General features: G+C 38.9%; 1 protein-coding gene across 1 annotated transcript in view; it reads right to left on the bottom strand.

Annotated features, from left to right (window-relative positions):
• The window catches only part of LOC149547857 (aspartyl/glutamyl-tRNA (Asn/Gln) amidotransferase subunit B), a 73771-nt gene extending 57673 nt beyond the window's left edge, over positions 1-16098 (bottom strand). Inside the window, exon 1 of the mRNA XM_089791908.1 lies at positions 16012-16098. The gene's annotated coding sequence lies outside the window, so the exon portion shown is untranslated. The remainder of the gene's footprint in view (positions 1-16011) is intronic.
• Positions 16099-18177: the final 2079 nt, after the last annotated feature.

Raw genomic sequence — 18177 nt, 5'->3', positions numbered from 1 at the left:
AGCTACATTTCACGTTTTATGACAACTCCTAAGGCTGATCATTTGATGGCAGCAAAGCATGGGATTCATTATGTAAAGTGCCCTACAGATTTTGGACTTCTTTACTCTCGAAGTTCTAATCCTAGACTCAGTGGGTTCGTAGATTCAAATAGGACAGGCTCTGTTGACAATAAAAAGTCAACTTTTGGATATGTGTTCAGTTTGGGATTTGGTGTCGTCACATGGACCAGTAAGAAGCAGTAGGAAGTTTCTCTCTCCTCTACAAAAGACAAATACAGAGGGAAAGTCAAGGCAAGTTGTGAAGTTCTTTGGCTTCGTCGAATGCTTGGGGATATGCAAATGTCACTAGTACGACCAACCACTTTGTTTGTTGATAACAAAGGCATTATCAAGTTAGCACGAAATCCAATCTTTCATGAATGAACCAAGCATGTGAATGTTCACTATCACTACATAGGAAGGTTGGTTGAAGACAGGACAATAGACTTGCAGTATGTTCCTACCACGGATCAAACTACAGACATTTTCACCAAGCCTCTTGGTCCTGATAAGATTGTCAAATTTAGAGGACAACTTGTTGTTGAGGATAGATTCACCATTAAGGGAGGGTATAATAATAATAGATAAGCTCCTATTATTAGTTAATGGTTATCTATTGTAAATATTAGAATGTTTCTAATATTAGTTAGTATGTAGCTATCTGTTAGCTTTATTTAGCTTTCTTTTAGCTAGAATAGAATGTTTCTATTCTTTAAAATCATTTCCTAAGGAAACATCGTTCAATTCTTTTGTATATATTGACCTCTCGGACTCTGTTAATAGCAAGCAAGTATTTTACCAATTACATCGTAATATGTCATCTTCAGCTGAAAAAGATATTTGTAATTATATTTAAGTTAATATTATGCAAAAGACATGTGTCATATATCATGCGAAGAGGCATGTGTATGAATATGTGGAAATATAAAAGGTCTTATTTTCAGGACTCAAAAAGACATTTGGGTGAAAGATGAAGAGTCTAATGCAATCTATTTAAGTGATTGCTTAGTATATTGTAAATCAATCAAGTAAAAGCCTTCCACTATGAACACTTCTTGATCAATAAAATAGATTTTTCTGGTGTGGCTGTGTTTTTCCCTTCAAGTGGAAGGGTTTTCCCAGAATAAATATTTTGAATCTCTATGTATTATTTTGTTCTACTTTTATTGTTTATCTCTATTTCTGGGCCAAAACATTGACATTATGTAAAGCTATATTTACTTTGTAAGATGTAACCCTAACACTAGTTGGTTGCAATTGTGATTCTAGGGCAAACAAGGAAGGGGTCATTACACTTCTGAAGACTGTTAAGGCCAACATCCCTTATTAGTTAGCCTATTTTTCGTGGTGGAAGATCCACCCTAGATGATTTTGCTGTACAATTCAAGTTTTCATTGATTTGGATTGCAGTTAGTGAATTTGGTTGGGTGATCAAGAAGGTTTCTTAGGCATTTTATGTAGATTCTCTTTTTTTCAAGTATTTTATGCAGGTTTACATAGATTTTTCTATGTATTAATCTTCATTTTCGAGATACAAGAAATTTGTATTTTGCTTCAATCTCTTGGAGGAGGGCTTATCTTATTTTGTTCTCTTTTATCCAGGCACCCCATTTCTATATATCACATGTTTATTTTGGAGAAGGATTGAACTTTCAGAAAGGAATCACCCTACCTAGAGATTAGCGCCATATCTTCCTTGACACGTGGTGTTTAGTGTGTTCATTCTACCTTTTTGCAAATTTAAACTAACCCAGCTAAGGTATCTAGTGTTGGAGGAGAAGTTATTTGAGTTTGGAGGGGTGGTGGTGTTACCGAATGAGTTTGATGTTGTTTACAATCTAGCTGTCCATGAATAAGTGCAGCAAATTAGCTACACCATATAACCAGGGAGATCTCTGAGTATTAATCCATCAAAAAAGGTGTCTAATTGATGTTCATATATTTCTAAGCAGTCTCATGAACTCTTTGGCAAGCTTTGTGGTAGTTTTGACTTGATGGCAGCCATCCAAAGTATTGTTTCAGTCACTAGAAGTCCAATGCTAAACAATTATCATTGACTTTTCCAAGTATGGTCTCCAAATCAGACCTGAGATAACTGAACTTCATTCGTGAGGTATTTATTCATTGTAATGACTAAGACTATTATACAATGAAGTATGGTATTGTTGTTTCAGTTTGAAGTCACTAAGGTTGTGTAGCAAGTTAAGTACTGCATTATAAAACTAAATCAGATCATATTAGAGCTACTTTTTTCTTGTATTTGCTAAGTATAGTTTATTTATTAGAGTACATTACATGCCACCAAATCCAAACAAAACAAAACAGATGTTTCTAGCAAGATTGTTGCAAACTGTAACAATTCCCAATCAAAAATGAGAGAGCAACTGTGTGAACTTCTACACCAACCTTCCAAGAGTTCAAGATAAGGATTGTGCATTCGTAGTCAACACTCACTGAGTATGTTCATTTTTAGCTAAATTTTCTATGTTGAAAGCATCATAAATGGCTAGTTTCTTTTTCAGCAAGGTATTCAGACATCATGGCTTTCCTAAGAACATAATGAGTGATAGGAACAAGAAATTCCTTAGTTTATTTTTGCACAAGCTCTTTCAGTTCGTAAAGACCCAATTAACAAGCACTAATTCTCAAAAGGATAGAAAAACAGAGATTGTAAATAAGTCAATTTAAGTGTATTTGAAGAATTACGTAGCAAGGTAGCAAACAACATGAATCAAATGGCTCTATATCAGTAAGCATTGCTACAACTTTACATCACATATCCATTGTTGAAATTCTGGTAGCTGTGAGATAAATTTTTCATACCCATATTTGTCTAAAGCAGCTTTATCAGTAAATACCTGTTATGCTGAATTGCATCTTCAGCTTCTTCTTTTTTGGTTCAAACACCTGTGTGAACGTCATCCTAAAATTCTCGGTTCTCTGTTATGCTTTGCTATGAGCTGATTCACATCTTTAGCAGAGACACTATTGGGATGTTGTTACTGTCCGTTATTCACTCTTTAAGGCCTTGTGTCCATCCAAAGGTGAATCAGCATCTTCTTAATTGTCACTATCAACTTTGTGGTAACCAGCTGAGAGTTTTATTGAGCTGTATGCATTCTGTATTCATAATGTTTCATCGGGATTTCTTCATGTTTCCACTGTAGCTTTCATCTACCTCCAGCTGAGCATCATTTATGTTTGACTCTGTCATCATTCCTCATACACGGTTATATGTTTGTCCATGACACTTGTCAAGGCTCATGTGAATCATATTGATAATAGATATGAAACACTCATGTGTAACTGCCGTCAGTTCCTTGTCATGGAATGGGCATTGTTCTGTATTCTTGGTGGAGTCTATTCGCTTGCACGGGACATAGACTTGGATAATCTGAGGTGTACAGGTTCACGCAGTGCTTAGCGTATTGGTTCTGACTCTCAGAGTTGATGCAATCACTGAGTATGTAGTGGAATTATCATGATTTTCTGGAAAGAGTGTTCAGCAGCTAATCTTGGGTGTATTGATTGAGAGCTATATTGATGGTATGATTTGATCTGTATATGATCAATATCCTTATTCTGTAAGACTGATTTTGTTTTATTCTGATATATATATTCACAAAGAGCTCAATCCGTAAAAAGTAATAAGGCTTGTTGATTGACTGTTTTGAAGTCATCAATCATAAACAAGAAATTAGTGTATTTGTTTTGAGAACACAATTAAGGTATCATCATTTTTGTGGGCTAGGTTTTTCACCCTCAAGTAGAGGGTTTTCCCAGGATTAGTCTTTTCTCTTGACTGTTCTTTGTGTTTTGGATTTCAGTACATTGCATTATTGTCATTCTGGTTCAAAATATAACATCCATTGGCATGACTCCTTACTAAGCTTTATATGGATATGATGAACTTGTTGGCAAGTTAATGCCTAGTGACTTATTAGGTGTTATCATTGATCACAACATACTTCATCAGCATGGTTGCCTGTGTTGGTGATTAGTTTTGGTATGATAAGAAGGTGAAAAATGCCTAAGCCATGGAAAGGAATACAGAGCACAGTCAGACAATTTTGGTCAGCAACGGCAGAGGACTTATCAGTTAAGGCTATAATTTTGTGAATGTGTTATATATGATGTATGTGAGACATTGTTATGGTCACCAGCGTTAGCATTCAGAATAGTGTGAATTACAGTGATGTGAAATCGAACTGGTCCAGGAAGACAGTGTTTCAACACAAATTATGGAGATCAGATATTTTGGCTTAGTAACTTAAATTGCCTTGTCAATTCAATTACTTAGCAGTGTTGGGATGACATCCAAGGTCTTAAATCTTGGATAACATGGATTGAAATTATATTTTGGTCAGTATATGAACACATTTTGTAAAGCTTAGTTGGAGCCATCTGGAATAAAGAATCAAAATGGAATAAAGGAAGGTATTTCACTATGTGAGGATATATGATATGATGGTAATGTGATGTAATATGCAAGCCTTGATGATGGACGTCAGAGCACAGCAGATGTGAACTCCATTGGAACTAATCAAGCATTGTAACGTTATCAAAGCTTTCATCATAATACTTCATTGTATTGGACAGTGAGTCCTTGAAGGTGGCTTTGTAAAAATTTGCCTTACGGCAATGAAGGTGGCTTCGTAAGAATTTGCCTTAAGGCAAAATTCACCCAAGATCAAGGAACTCAAACACAAGCACAACAGTAGACATATGATCAAAATAACAATATCCACAATTGATTTACTGCTATTCAATTCAATGTGAAAGTACACTAGGAGTGCCTGTATATAAAGGCCTCTAGAATGCTTCTAAAATGCATAGGAATCAGTAACATGATAAGTCATACAACCAGGCACATGTCCACCAGAAGTGGGTTATCCTCCATTAAGCACATGAGTAAGTGCGATGATGAGAGGATAAGCCTACAGAGGTGTAGCACGCAAAATAATGTTGTAGACAACATGTGCTAAAATGGGAGTGTGAATAACTGTGTTGTCTATATGACAACTCAGTGAATGATGCAAACTCCAGTATTGTAGACACCATGTGCTGAATTAGAGTTGTGTAATTCTGTGTTGTCAACATGGCAACTCATGAGATTACACAAACTCCTAAGTGTCTCACCTAAATAAATAATAAAATAATGCAATATAATAAAATAATGTATTAACCTAAGTAAACTTAAGTGTAAATAGTAAATACGTATTTACAACAACACCCCCCCTTAAGTGCAACTTAGGGGAATGCCCTTAAGCTTAAAAAAACTAGAATGAAATGCATGATGGGTCCTAGCTACTAGGCCATGTTAGGTACCCATGTACATAATGGAATGCAATCTCTCATAAAGCGGAGAAAGAAGGCAAACCTCATGGGAAAAACCCTCCCCCAAAAAAAAGATAGATGAAAAGACAAGATACATGGATGGATGGAGTAATCAAGACCCCCCCATTACGACATACATCAAGTATATACAATAGTGAAATGGGAGAAGGACAAAACCCCTTAGGAGGAAAAAATCCCCCCCATAAAAGAGAAGAAGGAGACAAGGTAGTCCCCCACCCTAAATGTAAGGTGCCAACCAGTGAGAAATGCTCCAATGTAGAAGTTGATCCATGACCGCTGAATAATGTTCCTCCCCTTTGGAAGAAACAATGGCAGAAAGAATCTCGATGATGAAAGGTGTCTCTGAAACTTGTTCAAGTGTCCTTGTGTCAATATTGATGGTGGCTCCTTCCAAAACAGCTAAAAAGAAGTGCAGATCTAGCAAGGATTGCTACAGAACCTGTTTCAAAGAACCAATAGTCTCCTCAAATGAGAGAGAGACCTCCTGCAACTGCTGTACATAAGGATCCACAATCACACCAGCCTGTAAAGACTGATCGTGTAGAGAATGGACATGAGGGTCAGAGTGAGCTCTCGCAACAATTGTAGAAAGATCGTCCTCATCAAAGAGAAGTGATATATTATCAAAGAAGTCTCCCAAGTCTGCTATGTGTGACTCCACAAACAAACCTACAATGTTTGGAAGGAAGTTGTCGCATGAAGGTAAACTAGGAAGACATGAAGGATCCTGCTGCACTGAATCCGAAGCATCTATGGCTGAAATAGGATCAGTAGGAGCAACAGGAGCATCTGGAGGTGTTATCTCATCCAGAGAGGATGCAACTGCAACTGGAGGTAAAAGGTCTTTGGGGAATGGAGGAATTTGTGGATCTCCATAAAGCTCCCAAAGATAGATCCAAATATCATATAAATCTTTTGACTTCAAGTCATCAAGTGAATCCATAACCTCCATATCCATATAGAGAAAAAGTGCACGAAAAAGGATGGAACATGTGTCCTCATCATATAAAAGTCCTCTCGCATATGGTAGTGCATTATGCTGACTAAGATATGGCATAACCAATTGACTCCACCCCTGATAGTTGTCTGGTGTCAAGGTAATTAATTCTTCCACTTCCATGATGGATTAATCAATGTAACCCCCCAAAATGCAAAAAAAATAATCAATCAACCCCCCCTAATATATGATTTGGCACTTTATAGATAGTGCGATTAAAATGGGCAATTTAGGGCCTATTTCTGAAAGCAGTATTTATGTCCACAGAACCTATAATCTAATTGCAAATTTGGAAAATAGACAAAAAAATATTCACTTTCAAAAAAAATAGAACCTGATTTGGAGTCCAGATGAGCCCATAAGGAGCATTTGAAGTGGCAAAATTCAAGATTTGGGAGTTGCGGAAAAATTCAGGAACAAAGATGTCAAACTTCCTACACCAATGTGTAGATCACGAAATTCTACCCCAAAACAAAAAAAATTGCTCACAAAAAGGAGTCCGTATGAAGGAGATATCGTTGTTTGAAAATCACCTCTGCTGTTATTTTTTTCTGAATCGTCGTCGTCGCGCCTCCAAAAATCAAATGGCTCTAGATTTTGCCTCAAATGTCCGATTTGGATGAAACAAAATCTGATTTGAGGGTTTTTTGACCTTCTAAATGTGATGCAAATATCTAATTTGTGCCAGCAAACTTCAAATCTTCACCTGCAAAAATCTCTCCTACTGGCTTGATGGCCAAAAAAATTTGGAAAATAATGCAGATCCGAAAAAATTGTAGAGATGCAGATGAAAGAAAATGCAGATCTGAAATGATCATACCAATTCTGCAAATCGAGCCTTTGGGTTGCCGGTTTGAAAAAAAAAGTTGCCTCAATTTTGACTATGGCCCAACATAGGCGAATTTATAGTCAATTCACCAAATTGACATTCTGAATGCAATGACGAGGTTCGCTTTGGCTCTAGACACTCCCAATGACTATGATACTCCGAATCTGGGTCGAGGTGCTGAAGCAAGAATGGTCTCGAATGGCTATGTGAAGAGAAATTCCCCAAGCTCCAATACCATGTAAGAATTTGCCTTAGGGCAAAATTCACCCAAGATCAAAAAACTCAAACACAAGCACAACAGTAGACCAACAAGGTATGATCAAAATAACAATATCCATAATTAATTTATTGCTATTCAATTCAATGTGAAAGTACACTAAGAGTGTCTGCATATAAAGGCCTTTGGAATGCTTCTAGAATGCATAGAAATCAGCAATATGATAAGTCATACAACATGTGCTAAAATGGGAGTGCGAAGAATGCTAAATTCGATCGGATGGCTTGCGACGGGCGTCTGAGACGCTACTCAAGCTAGGGCACCCGTGCCCTAGCTTTGTCTGTTCTTTTCTCGCGCTGCGGTGGTGGTCGATTGGTGGTTGCAAGGTGCAGAGTGGGTGGCTTTGCTGTTGGGAGGCAGATTGGGTCTGTTCTTTGGTGGTCGAGCATTCATTTTGACGCGGGTGGAGTTTTTTGAGTGCGTTTTTTTGCTTATTCTGTGCTGTGTGCAAATAGGGCTCTGGTCTGCTTTTCTTTGCGAAGATCTTGCTGGTGCGGGTGGATTTAAGGTGGGAGAAGGCCCTTTCCCCATTCTTTGTTTGTAAGAATGGTGGATGCCAAGGCTGAGGCGGCTGGGAGAAGCTCTCAATTGGATTTTCGGGTGGCTGTAGGCCCTAAGGCTTCAAATCAAGGGATGAAGACCTTTGACAACAATCTATTTGTCTCGAAACTTGGTACTGCCGATTTTGGAGTATCAAATGCTTCAAGGATTACAAAGACTAATGGATGCCTCGAGAGGTGCGAAGAGAGGCCGAAGCCGGTTATTCCAGCTGAAATGATTGCTGAAGATGTGGAGTATTACTCACAACACTCCTTATATTGTAAGTTTTTGGGGATGAGAGTCTCTCTACAATTTTTGGAGGTTTGGGCTCGAAGGACTTGGGAGCCGGAAGGGGAAATGGAGATAATTTTGTTGGCTAATAGCTATTTCATGGTTACTTTTAATTGCACAACAAATTGCAATCGGGTATTTGAGGGAGGCCCTATTTTCATAATAAGGTCAAGTTGTTCATTAAGCCATGGCATGTTGGTTTCAATCCCGCGGAGGAGCTTCCAAATCGTGTCCCAGTGTGGGTTCGCTTGCCAAGACTTCCGGTGGAGTGCTGTTGAGAGGATGTGTTACACCTTTTGGCCTCAGTGCTTGGAAAACCTGTCGGGACTTCATCCCAGACCTTGGGTAAAAGGTAATGACTTTTGCACGCATTTGTGTTGAAATTGACCTAAGTAGGCCTTTACCAGATGCAATAGAGATGTGTGCGGGTTCTATTCTTGGGTGCAGCATTTAGACTATAAATCTCTTCCTTTTCGCTGCCGGTTGTGTTGAGAATATGGTCATCTGCACAGGCGATGCTCAAGAAATTTGCCTCGAGAATCCCAGCCTTCACAGCCTGTGAGCAACCCTCCTGAGACAGATAAAGGGAAGTGTATTTCTCAGGATGAGGTAGGTACTTCGGATGGATTTGCTCCGGTTAGGGCTTGCAACAGGAACAGGGGTCAAAAGAGGCCATTTAAAGAAAGGCAGGAGGACAATACCTTCAATAGATTTGAGATTTTGGATGAGCTCAGCCAACAGGAAGTTAACCCAGGTTTGGTTAATCTGGATCAAGGGCTAGTGGGCTTAACCCAAGAGGATCCTGTTCTTGATTCCTCTATGGAACCCCTAGGGGAGGATTGTAGGCAACTGGTAGCAGATCAACAAAAGGGGATTTCTGAAGTGCAGGAACCCTTAGCCATTGTTTCTACAGTTGGAGCCGATTCCCCGGTTATTGGGCAGAATAGTGGATCAGATTTGGCAGCAAAGCCTAAGCCTCCTCCCAAATTGGGCATTTTGCAAAAAGATATCAAGAAGGGTGGGGCAGAGAAATTTGCTAAACCTGGCTGGAAAAAGGATATGGAAAAGATCAAATTGGCTGGTGAAAATTTGGTGGAGTCAGGGGCAGTCAAACCTCTGGATTCTATTTTTTCAGCCCCCTTGAAATGATTGTTATATCATGGACTACGGCCCTAGACAAAAAGTTGTTCATGAGTTAATTAGAAGGCAAGGTCCTGATGTTGTATTCTTACAGGAAACTAAGTTATCTGTTGAAAGTATGCAAGGTGTGATGCCTAGGTTGTGGAGAAGTGGGGAGTGTCAATGCATTGGAGCTCTAGGAGCTTCGGGGGGGCTGGCATGCTTATGGAATCTTCGAAAAATCCAGCCTCTTTGGTGGATTTCCTCTAAAGCTTCTATGTCTATGATTGCTACTTGCCTAGAGTCAGGGGACGTCATATTATTTTCCAATATTTATGCTCCTACTGATCTTCAAGGTAAACAAGTTTTGTGGTCTCACCTCAGGTTGATCCGTAGCATGTTGCCTTTTCATCCTTGGATTATGGCTGGAGATTTCAATGCTATTTGTGAGTTAGCTAAGAAGCACGGTGGAACTAGGAGGTTGGATCCTTCTGCACTGTTGTTCCAAGATAATATCAATGCCCTGAATCTTGTGGACGTCAAACCCAACAATGGTCAGTTTACCTGGAACAATCGTCGGGTTGGAGAGTTTTGTGTTGAAGAAAGGTTAGATCCCTTTTTAGTCTCTTGTTATTGGGTTGGAGGAATGTGGACTTCTAACTCTGAAATCTTGGATTGGAGAGGTTCAGACCATTGGCCTATTAAATTCGTTACGGAGTCAACTTAGAGGCTTCGAAAACCTTCTTTTAGGTTCCAGATTATGTGGTTACGGGACCCATCTTTGTATGACTTGGTCTCTGAGTGGTGGAAGAAAGGTAGACCAGCCTATGGCACCTCAATGTATGTCTTTGCTAAGCTACTTCAGTATGTTAAATTTGAGCTCAAACAGTGGAATCGTTTGCATTTTGGGAATATCTTCCGTGAAAAGGCACCGGCTCAGGCTAAGCTGGATGGTGTCACGAGAAGGATAAGGGAGGAAGGGGTTACAGTTTAATTTGCTTCGAGATGAGGCTAAGGCTAACAAATTGTTGGAAGAGTGGGAGCTACGAGAGGAATTGTATTGGAAACAGAAGGCACGTATTGAATGGCTTCAGGAGGGGGACAAGAACACAGCTTTCTTCTTCAACTTGGTGAAAGCTAGGCGCCATGGTAACTCTATCTCTGGATTGGTGAATGATAGGGGAGATTGTCTTTCTTCCTTTCCGGATATGTCTAGGGAGGCGGTGCAGTACTTTGAATCCCTCTTTCGAGAGGATTCGCAAGGGGGGTCTCCTGAGGAAGCGCAGATTCTTTCTTGTATTCCATCTCTTGTGTCTGGAGATTTGAATCAGCAGCTCATGAGAGATATCTCGCTAGAAGAGCTTGAAGGGGTAGTGTTTAATATGAAGAAAGGGAAAGCGCCAGGGCCGGATGGCTTCCCAATAGAGTTTTTTCAGGAATTTTGGGATATAATCAAACTTGATCTTCTGGCAGTGGTTCAGGAGTCTCAACATAATAGGCAGATGTTAAGGGCTCTGAATGCTACATTTCTTGCCCTTATTCCCAAGAATGAGGGGGCGGACAAGTTAAGCCAATTTCTACCCATTTCTTTATGCAATGTCATCTATAAAATTATTGCTAAAATTATTGCAGACAGGTTAAAGAAGGGGCTTGTGGAATTGATCTCTAAAGAGCAAGGTGGTTTTGTTGCAGGTAGGCAAATTCTAGATGGAATTGTTATTGCAACTAAGGTTATCCATTCTATGGCTAATTCAAATGAAAAAGCGATGTTTATCAAGCTTGACATGGCTAAGGCATATGACAGGGTGAGGTGGTCCTTCCTTCGGCGGATTCTAAGTGCTTTTGGCTTTGCAGAGCAATGGATTCAGTGGGTTTGGAGCTGTGTAACTTCAATGTCCTTCTCGGTGCTTATTAATGGAAGCCACTCTGAGCTTTTTGGAGCTTCTAGAGGGCTTCGTTAGGGAGATCCCCTTTCCCCTTATTTGTTCATTCTTTTGGCAGAAGGCTTGGGGAGATGGATTAAGCGGAATGTGGAGGATGGTTTCATTCAAGGTTGGAGATGGGGTGGCACCTTACCTGCCCAAACTCACCTACAATTTGTAGATGATACTGCTTTGATGGGGCTGGCTACTATGCAGGAGTCCTCTAATCTACGAAGGGTCTTGGATGTTTACTTGGTTGCATCTGGGCAGCAGGTTAATGAAGGAAAATTTTCCATTTTCTTTTTTAATACTTTGGGCCGCATTCAGCAAAGGATTGCTCGTACTCTAAGATTTCAGATCAGCAACCTCCCTTTGACTTACCTTAGTATTCCCATCTCAGTGCGGAGACCTCCCAAGGAGTCTTGGTGGATAATTTTGGATAAGTTTTGGGGTAAAGTTAATCATTGGACTCATCGTTGGCTATCCTTTGCTGGTCGGGTCCAGTTGATTACGTCAGTTGTGCAGGCTTTGCCCATTTATAGGTGCATGCTTCAGGTTGCCCCTATAGGATTCCTAAAAGATCTTGATTCTGTGGTGAGACAATTTTTATGGGCGGGTTGCTTGGAGTCTTCCAAATGGAGCTTGGTAAGATGGGAAGTGGTTTGTGGCCCGAAACAATATGGTGGATTAGGTTTGAGGCAATCAGCTGTGACTGGGGAGGCCTTGGCTGCTAAACTATACTGGAGGTGGTGTACTGAGCGGGATAAGAGCTGGTCCAAGATTCTCTCCCAGAAGTATCTCCCAGGGATCGCTCAACTTGAAATTTCTAGGTACCCCCTTGTAGGTAAGGGATCTGTGATATGGGATACCCTTAAGAAAGGGGCTATGCTTATTAAGGATGGATTATTCTGGATCTGTAAGAGGGGATCAGAGGCCCAATTCTGGTCTGATTCTTGGGATGGTTTTCCTCCCATTGTTTCTCAGTTTCCCAACTTAGCGGTTCTCTGTCAGAGATTCCTGGAGGCTGGTTGGTCACGGGTGAGTGACTTTAAATCTTTTGCCCTCTGTGGTCAGCTGGTGTTGGCTAGTTGGAAGTCTCGAGATGAGTGGCCAGTTGCAGGTTTGCAGGAGGAATGTGCTATGTTGCAGAACATCCTTTCCAGTAGAAGATGTTGCTCTCTCACGGAAGATGATGTGCTTGCCTGGTCACCCAATCCCAAGGGGATCTATACTGTAACATCAGGCTATGATAGGTTATTATCTCAGAAGTTGGTTGGACCTGAAATTCAATGGTGGAAGAAGGTATGGAACAAGCTTTCTTGGCCAAAATGCAATTGCTTTGCTTGGATGTTGACCTGGAATAAGTGCTTGACTTGGGATAATATTCGGAAGAGAGGATTTAGCGGGCCTTCTGTTTGTGTCATGTGTGGTGCTAGTGAGGAGGATTCCTCCCATTTGTTCTTCCGATGCTCCTTTGCCCTACAACTTTGGCATTTTTGGTGGGAAGTCTGAATAGCGCCTTGTGTTCATGCTTCTTCATTGATCGAGTTTTGGCAGGGGATGGGCCAACCTCCTGCTGTGGCAACTTTTTTGCAGGAAGTTTGGTTTGTGGGTCCTATTTTCCTATTGTGGCAAATTTGGCTAGAACGTAACCGAAGGATTTTTCAAGGAGAACAAAGAGTAGTGCAGCAAATTTGGCAGAGGTTATTAGGTATGGTTCAAGAGACTGTGGGAGCCAGATGTGATGTGGAATTCCCTTTGGGGAAAAGGGACACAGAGTTGGTGGAGAGATTGGGGATTATGGGCTCTTCCTTGGCCTTGTCTAGTGCTAAGTGAAGGGGTCGGGAGAAACAAAAAATTGATAGGAATGGTAAATGGCAACTTCCTCCCTATGGCATTTTGAAGATAAATATTGATGGTTCTTCTAAGGGCAATCCGGGTCCGGCTGGTACTGGTGGGATAGGTAGGGATTCCCTAGGCTCAGTGATCTTCCTCTTTTCGATATATGAAGGAATACATACCATCAACCTAGTGGAAGGGTTGGCTATCTTGGACGATCTTGAGAGAGCTCATGCTTTGGGGTGGCGGAGAGTTGTTTGTGAATCTGATTCACAGGTTTTGATCAATTTGCTTATTGAGCAGAAAGTTGCTGATGTGCGCTGGCAGTTGGCTAGTGTGGTGCAACAAATTTTACGAGTTAGTTCTTTGATGGAAATGGTGACATTTGTCCATATCCCCAGAGAATGGAATAGGGCAGCTAATTGTTTGGCAAAATGGGCTTCAGAGCATGCTGAGGGGTGGAGAGTTGAGGAGTGGGAATTGATTCCCCAGGGGATCCGCCTAGATTTAGTGAATATTCTTGATGAAGATAAGGCTGAGAATGGCAACAATTGATGTTGTTGGTCTTTTGTTTTTACTTGGGACCTATGTCCCCTGCCATTTTTGTAATGTTGTTCTCTGATCTTCAATAAAAAATTTTACCCCCAAAAAAAAAAAAAAAAAATGGGAGTGCGAATAACTATGTTGTCAAAATGACAACTCAGTGAATGATGCAAACTCCAGTGTTGTAGACACCATGCGCTAAATTAGAGTTGCGTACTTCTATGTTGTGAACATGACAACTCATGAGAGTACACAAACTCCTAAGTGTCTCACGTAAATAAATAATAAAATAATGCATTAACCTAAGTAAACTTAAGTAAGTGTACATCGTAAATACGTATTTACACCTACAGGCTTCAACCTTCACCCTGAAGCAATGAGCTCCCTTTTTGTTCTCTCAACTCCTAACAAGGTTGCAGACCTCTAATAGGGTTTTGTCTCCTAATAGGGACTTATGTACTAAATGTAATGTAAAGACTCCTAATGAGGTCAAGTCTCTTAACAAGGACATTTTCAAATTAGTGTATTATCTTGTAGGTTCAATCCCCACCGGGGTTTTCATTTGGCCGGGTTTTCATCAAGAACAAATTATGGTGTTATGAGTTCTCTTATTGTGTATGCTTTACTTTGTATAGAGGTGCTACAACACTGATACGCCCCCCTCCCCCCGCCCCTCTCAGTGTTGCTTGATCCTAATAGAACTAACTTTTGTGGATTTGGTTATCACAAACAATAATTCAAGGACAAGATAAAAATAATCTCCCACAAGCACAAAATCAGCAAAAGATATATGGAAATCAGCACTAAATTGAAAGGAGTTTTGAGGTTGGAAATATGATTTTCTAAGTTTGCAGCCTTACAAGTAATCTTCTTTGGAGAGAAGTGAAGCTAAGAAACTCAAGACTCCCTTTTATGGTTCTTACATGATCATGCGAAGGATTGAAGAGATTGCTACGGAGCTTGAGTTTCCAAAACATGGCAGGCTTCAAATGTATTTCATATTCTGTTCTTGAAAATACTTAGTATACTTTGATAGCCTATCACTCCTTCCAGTTAAGTTCTTAGATAAGAAATCACTCCTTCAGTAAAGTTGCCTCAAGAGAAAAAAAGAAAAAAAGAAAACGATATTGGTGTTGGAAGTCATCATGGACACTAGAGAAAACTAATTGAGGAACAAATACAAATCCAAAAAATTCTAGAAAACTCCCAAAACAAGTAAGGGAAACAAAAATAAAAATAGTAAAGGAAACGTTTCCAAATGTTCTAGGTTTAGAGTTCATCAAGGCCCAGTAGGAAGCCAGGCACCAAAGAGGACATAAAACCTCAAAAAAATGGCCATTGTGGCAGGTGCCAATGGCTAAGTTTTTATGTAATGAATGCTTATTAGTCAACCAAAGACTCAGTTGCATTACTTTGCAACAAATCACATCATAACGAGTACTATATTAGCATCTAACCCAGTTAAGCACTATTGAATTTGCTGAATTACCCAAAATCCTGTAAGGAACGAAAAACCAGCCTTATTTAGCTCCCTAGCCCATTTTCGCATACCTGTGTCCAATTGTGTAAAAGTATTGGAATTACAAACCAATATTATCTTCTTACAATCAAGCTACATAATTCCAAATGTGAGTTTGCGATAGTCAATTAATGTCGACAGAATAGTGACTCAAAGTTTTGCACGTATCTCCGTCATTTGGTTTCATATTTCCTGAGAAAAGATCTTCCGATGGTGAAGTATTTTAAATGGAAATAGCTTTGTTACTCTGATATGCCAGAAAACATGCAACGCACCGCCAGTTGGCTGACGAATCTTGTTTTTATTCAACCTGACAATTGAATACGTAAGAATTCTCACACGCATTTGAGGTAAATGTTTATTCATGTTGCAGGAATTCTTAACGAGTAGACAGTGACCTAACGGAGCGGCCGCACCTCAAATTTGTCAGTGTGTGTTGCTGAGACACTTTGGAGTTTATACGCAGCCAAAAGGTCCCCCAAAAAAAATTCAATCCACTTCCATATTTCTCTTAGGAGTTTTGTTTAAACATTAATTTCTTGGCCCTTTTGCAGTAAAACTTGAAAAATTTTGTAAAATTCTAGAACACTGGCAAAAATAACATTTGCTAATAATATCATAGCTACTGTGCAGTTGAGAAGATGCATTCAATTTCGAGGGGAACACAGGCATATGATAAGTAATCGCAGACTCTGGGTATATGCCCAATAAGAAAAGAAGAGAGGGCAAGAAGCTTACACATCACCACCTTCATTTTTCCAGACTCGTATCTTCTACAAAAGCCACCCGCGGAGCGATTTGTCGGCCAAAACAACCGAAGCATGTATCTTGAAAGGCTAGGTTTCATTGGTTTTATAGCTCATTTTCTTTTTTCATTGGTTTTAGCTCATTTTCTTTTTTTTTCTTTAATTAAGCGGACGACAGCCCTCGACTCGGGGTCAGGTTTGCAATTTGATTGTGGTAAATGGCCCTTTGCAACTTATAATTGCCAGGTAGTAATTTGGTTTGGTAATCGGAATATAAGTGGAATAGGCATATGTATATTCTTAAAATTTTGAATTCTCTTTGAATGCACCAAGTCGAAATTGGAATAGGAATAAAATTAGAATATTTATTCTAATTTTAGTTCAAAAATGAGGATTTGCTATTCCATTTAAATAGGTGGAATAAAAATACGTATTCCTATTCCAATTTTTTTTATTTTAGAAAAAATAAATTTTTGAGTCTGTGAATTCTGTATCAAATTCTAGTGAACCAAACAAGAATAGGAATACGTAACCTAATTTTCTATTTGAGAATAAGTATTCTTATTCCTATTTTTATATTCCCACAGCAAAATGGACCTTTAACTCTCAACTTAATGGCATGGGCTACGATGCAACATATTTGCACATGTCGAATGTCATTCTCCCATATGCATAGTCAGAGACCCTGTAGTGCTTGCCCCTAGGTCGCATTTTTGTTATCATTGTTGATCTCTTTTAGGGCTAGTTTCATGTTGATGGTTAGTAGCACTGTTTTGAGACTATCAGATATTGTGCTATAGATTCAGTTGATATGTGATAAGATTACTTAGACTCCACATTTCATGTATGCATGATGATTGTTCAAGTGATTTCAGTTATTGATGATGATTAGATAGATGGTTAATATTATATGTGTTTTCTTATGGATACTTACCCCATACTTGCATGTGTATGGTGTGCTTGTTTGCTCTTATGTATGGCGTGTTTGATGTGGTTAAGGAAGGGAGTCGTAGTCACCTGCTAATCGGAATCTACACAATGCACCACTTCCTGCCATTGCATGTTTAGCTTAGTATATATTGTGTTTGTACATGCATGATTTTTATGCAGATTGCAAGTACCGGGTATCGACTTCCCTGAATTGCCAAGATAAGCGTACCCTATCACATTATCTCAATGATAAGAGAGGGGAGATAAATTCTCAAGTCCAAATCCCAACCATTTAAGCCATTTGTCATAATTGAAAATTAGGACAAGTATCTAAGTTGAGTACCCTCCGAATACGTTGGATGACGTAATTCGTGATATAAACCCTTGGTTTGATTTTGTATGTATTCTGGCTATGATGGGTTTTCGTATTTTTACCTTATGAGTCTTTGATGTATTTTCTATTAATTAAGCCTAATTAAAAGATTTAATTAATGATTTAATTTAATAAAAAATTAATATGATATTTTAATATTTATTTTATTTAATTAATTAAATAAAATAATTAAATTTGAAGATAAAAGTTAGAAGTTTAAATTTGGAATGTGACAATATTTATTTTAATAATAATATATTTGGAGTTCATTTTTAAATAAATGACTAAATAATATTATTATTAAAGCTAATAAATATTTTAGCAATTAAGTTTTGAAAATGAAATTTAAAAGTGAAAAATATATTAAAATTATTAAAAGATTAAAGGTTGCATGATGTGTGCACATATATTAAAATAAGAATAAATGGAATTATTAAAGTTAGTGCATGAGATTTAATAAATAAATTAATTAAAAATTGGAAAGAATAAAGTAAATATTATATTAATGATGCGCATTATTTTAATATTTATTCACATAAGAGTTTGCAAATTCTCGGGAGTTGTCATGTAGACAACACAGGAGTTTGCACTCTAAGAATGCACAAGTTGTTTACACTTAGGAGTTAGCATTTTATTTGAGCACATGGTGTCTACAACCTTATGGCTTATCTAGAAGGTTGGAGTAGACTCATGCTTAGTTGTCATGCTTATCTTCTAGTTCCTTCTAGACACATTCTAGAAGCATCTTAGAGGCCTTTAAATGGAGGCACTCCTAGTGTGTTTGGACAAGCTTCAAGCTTCAAAGCTTATATGCATTTGAGAAGCTCATATGCTTCTACATGGTCATATGTTTCT

Source organism: Cupressus sempervirens, chromosome 7 (assembly GCF_028749045.1).
Source record: "Cupressus sempervirens isolate cs-2001-9-10 chromosome 7, ASM2874904v1, whole genome shotgun sequence".
Lineage (NCBI taxonomy): Eukaryota > Viridiplantae > Streptophyta > Pinopsida > Cupressales > Cupressaceae > Cupressus > Cupressus sempervirens.
This window is presented reverse-complemented; position numbering and strand designations above follow the sequence as displayed.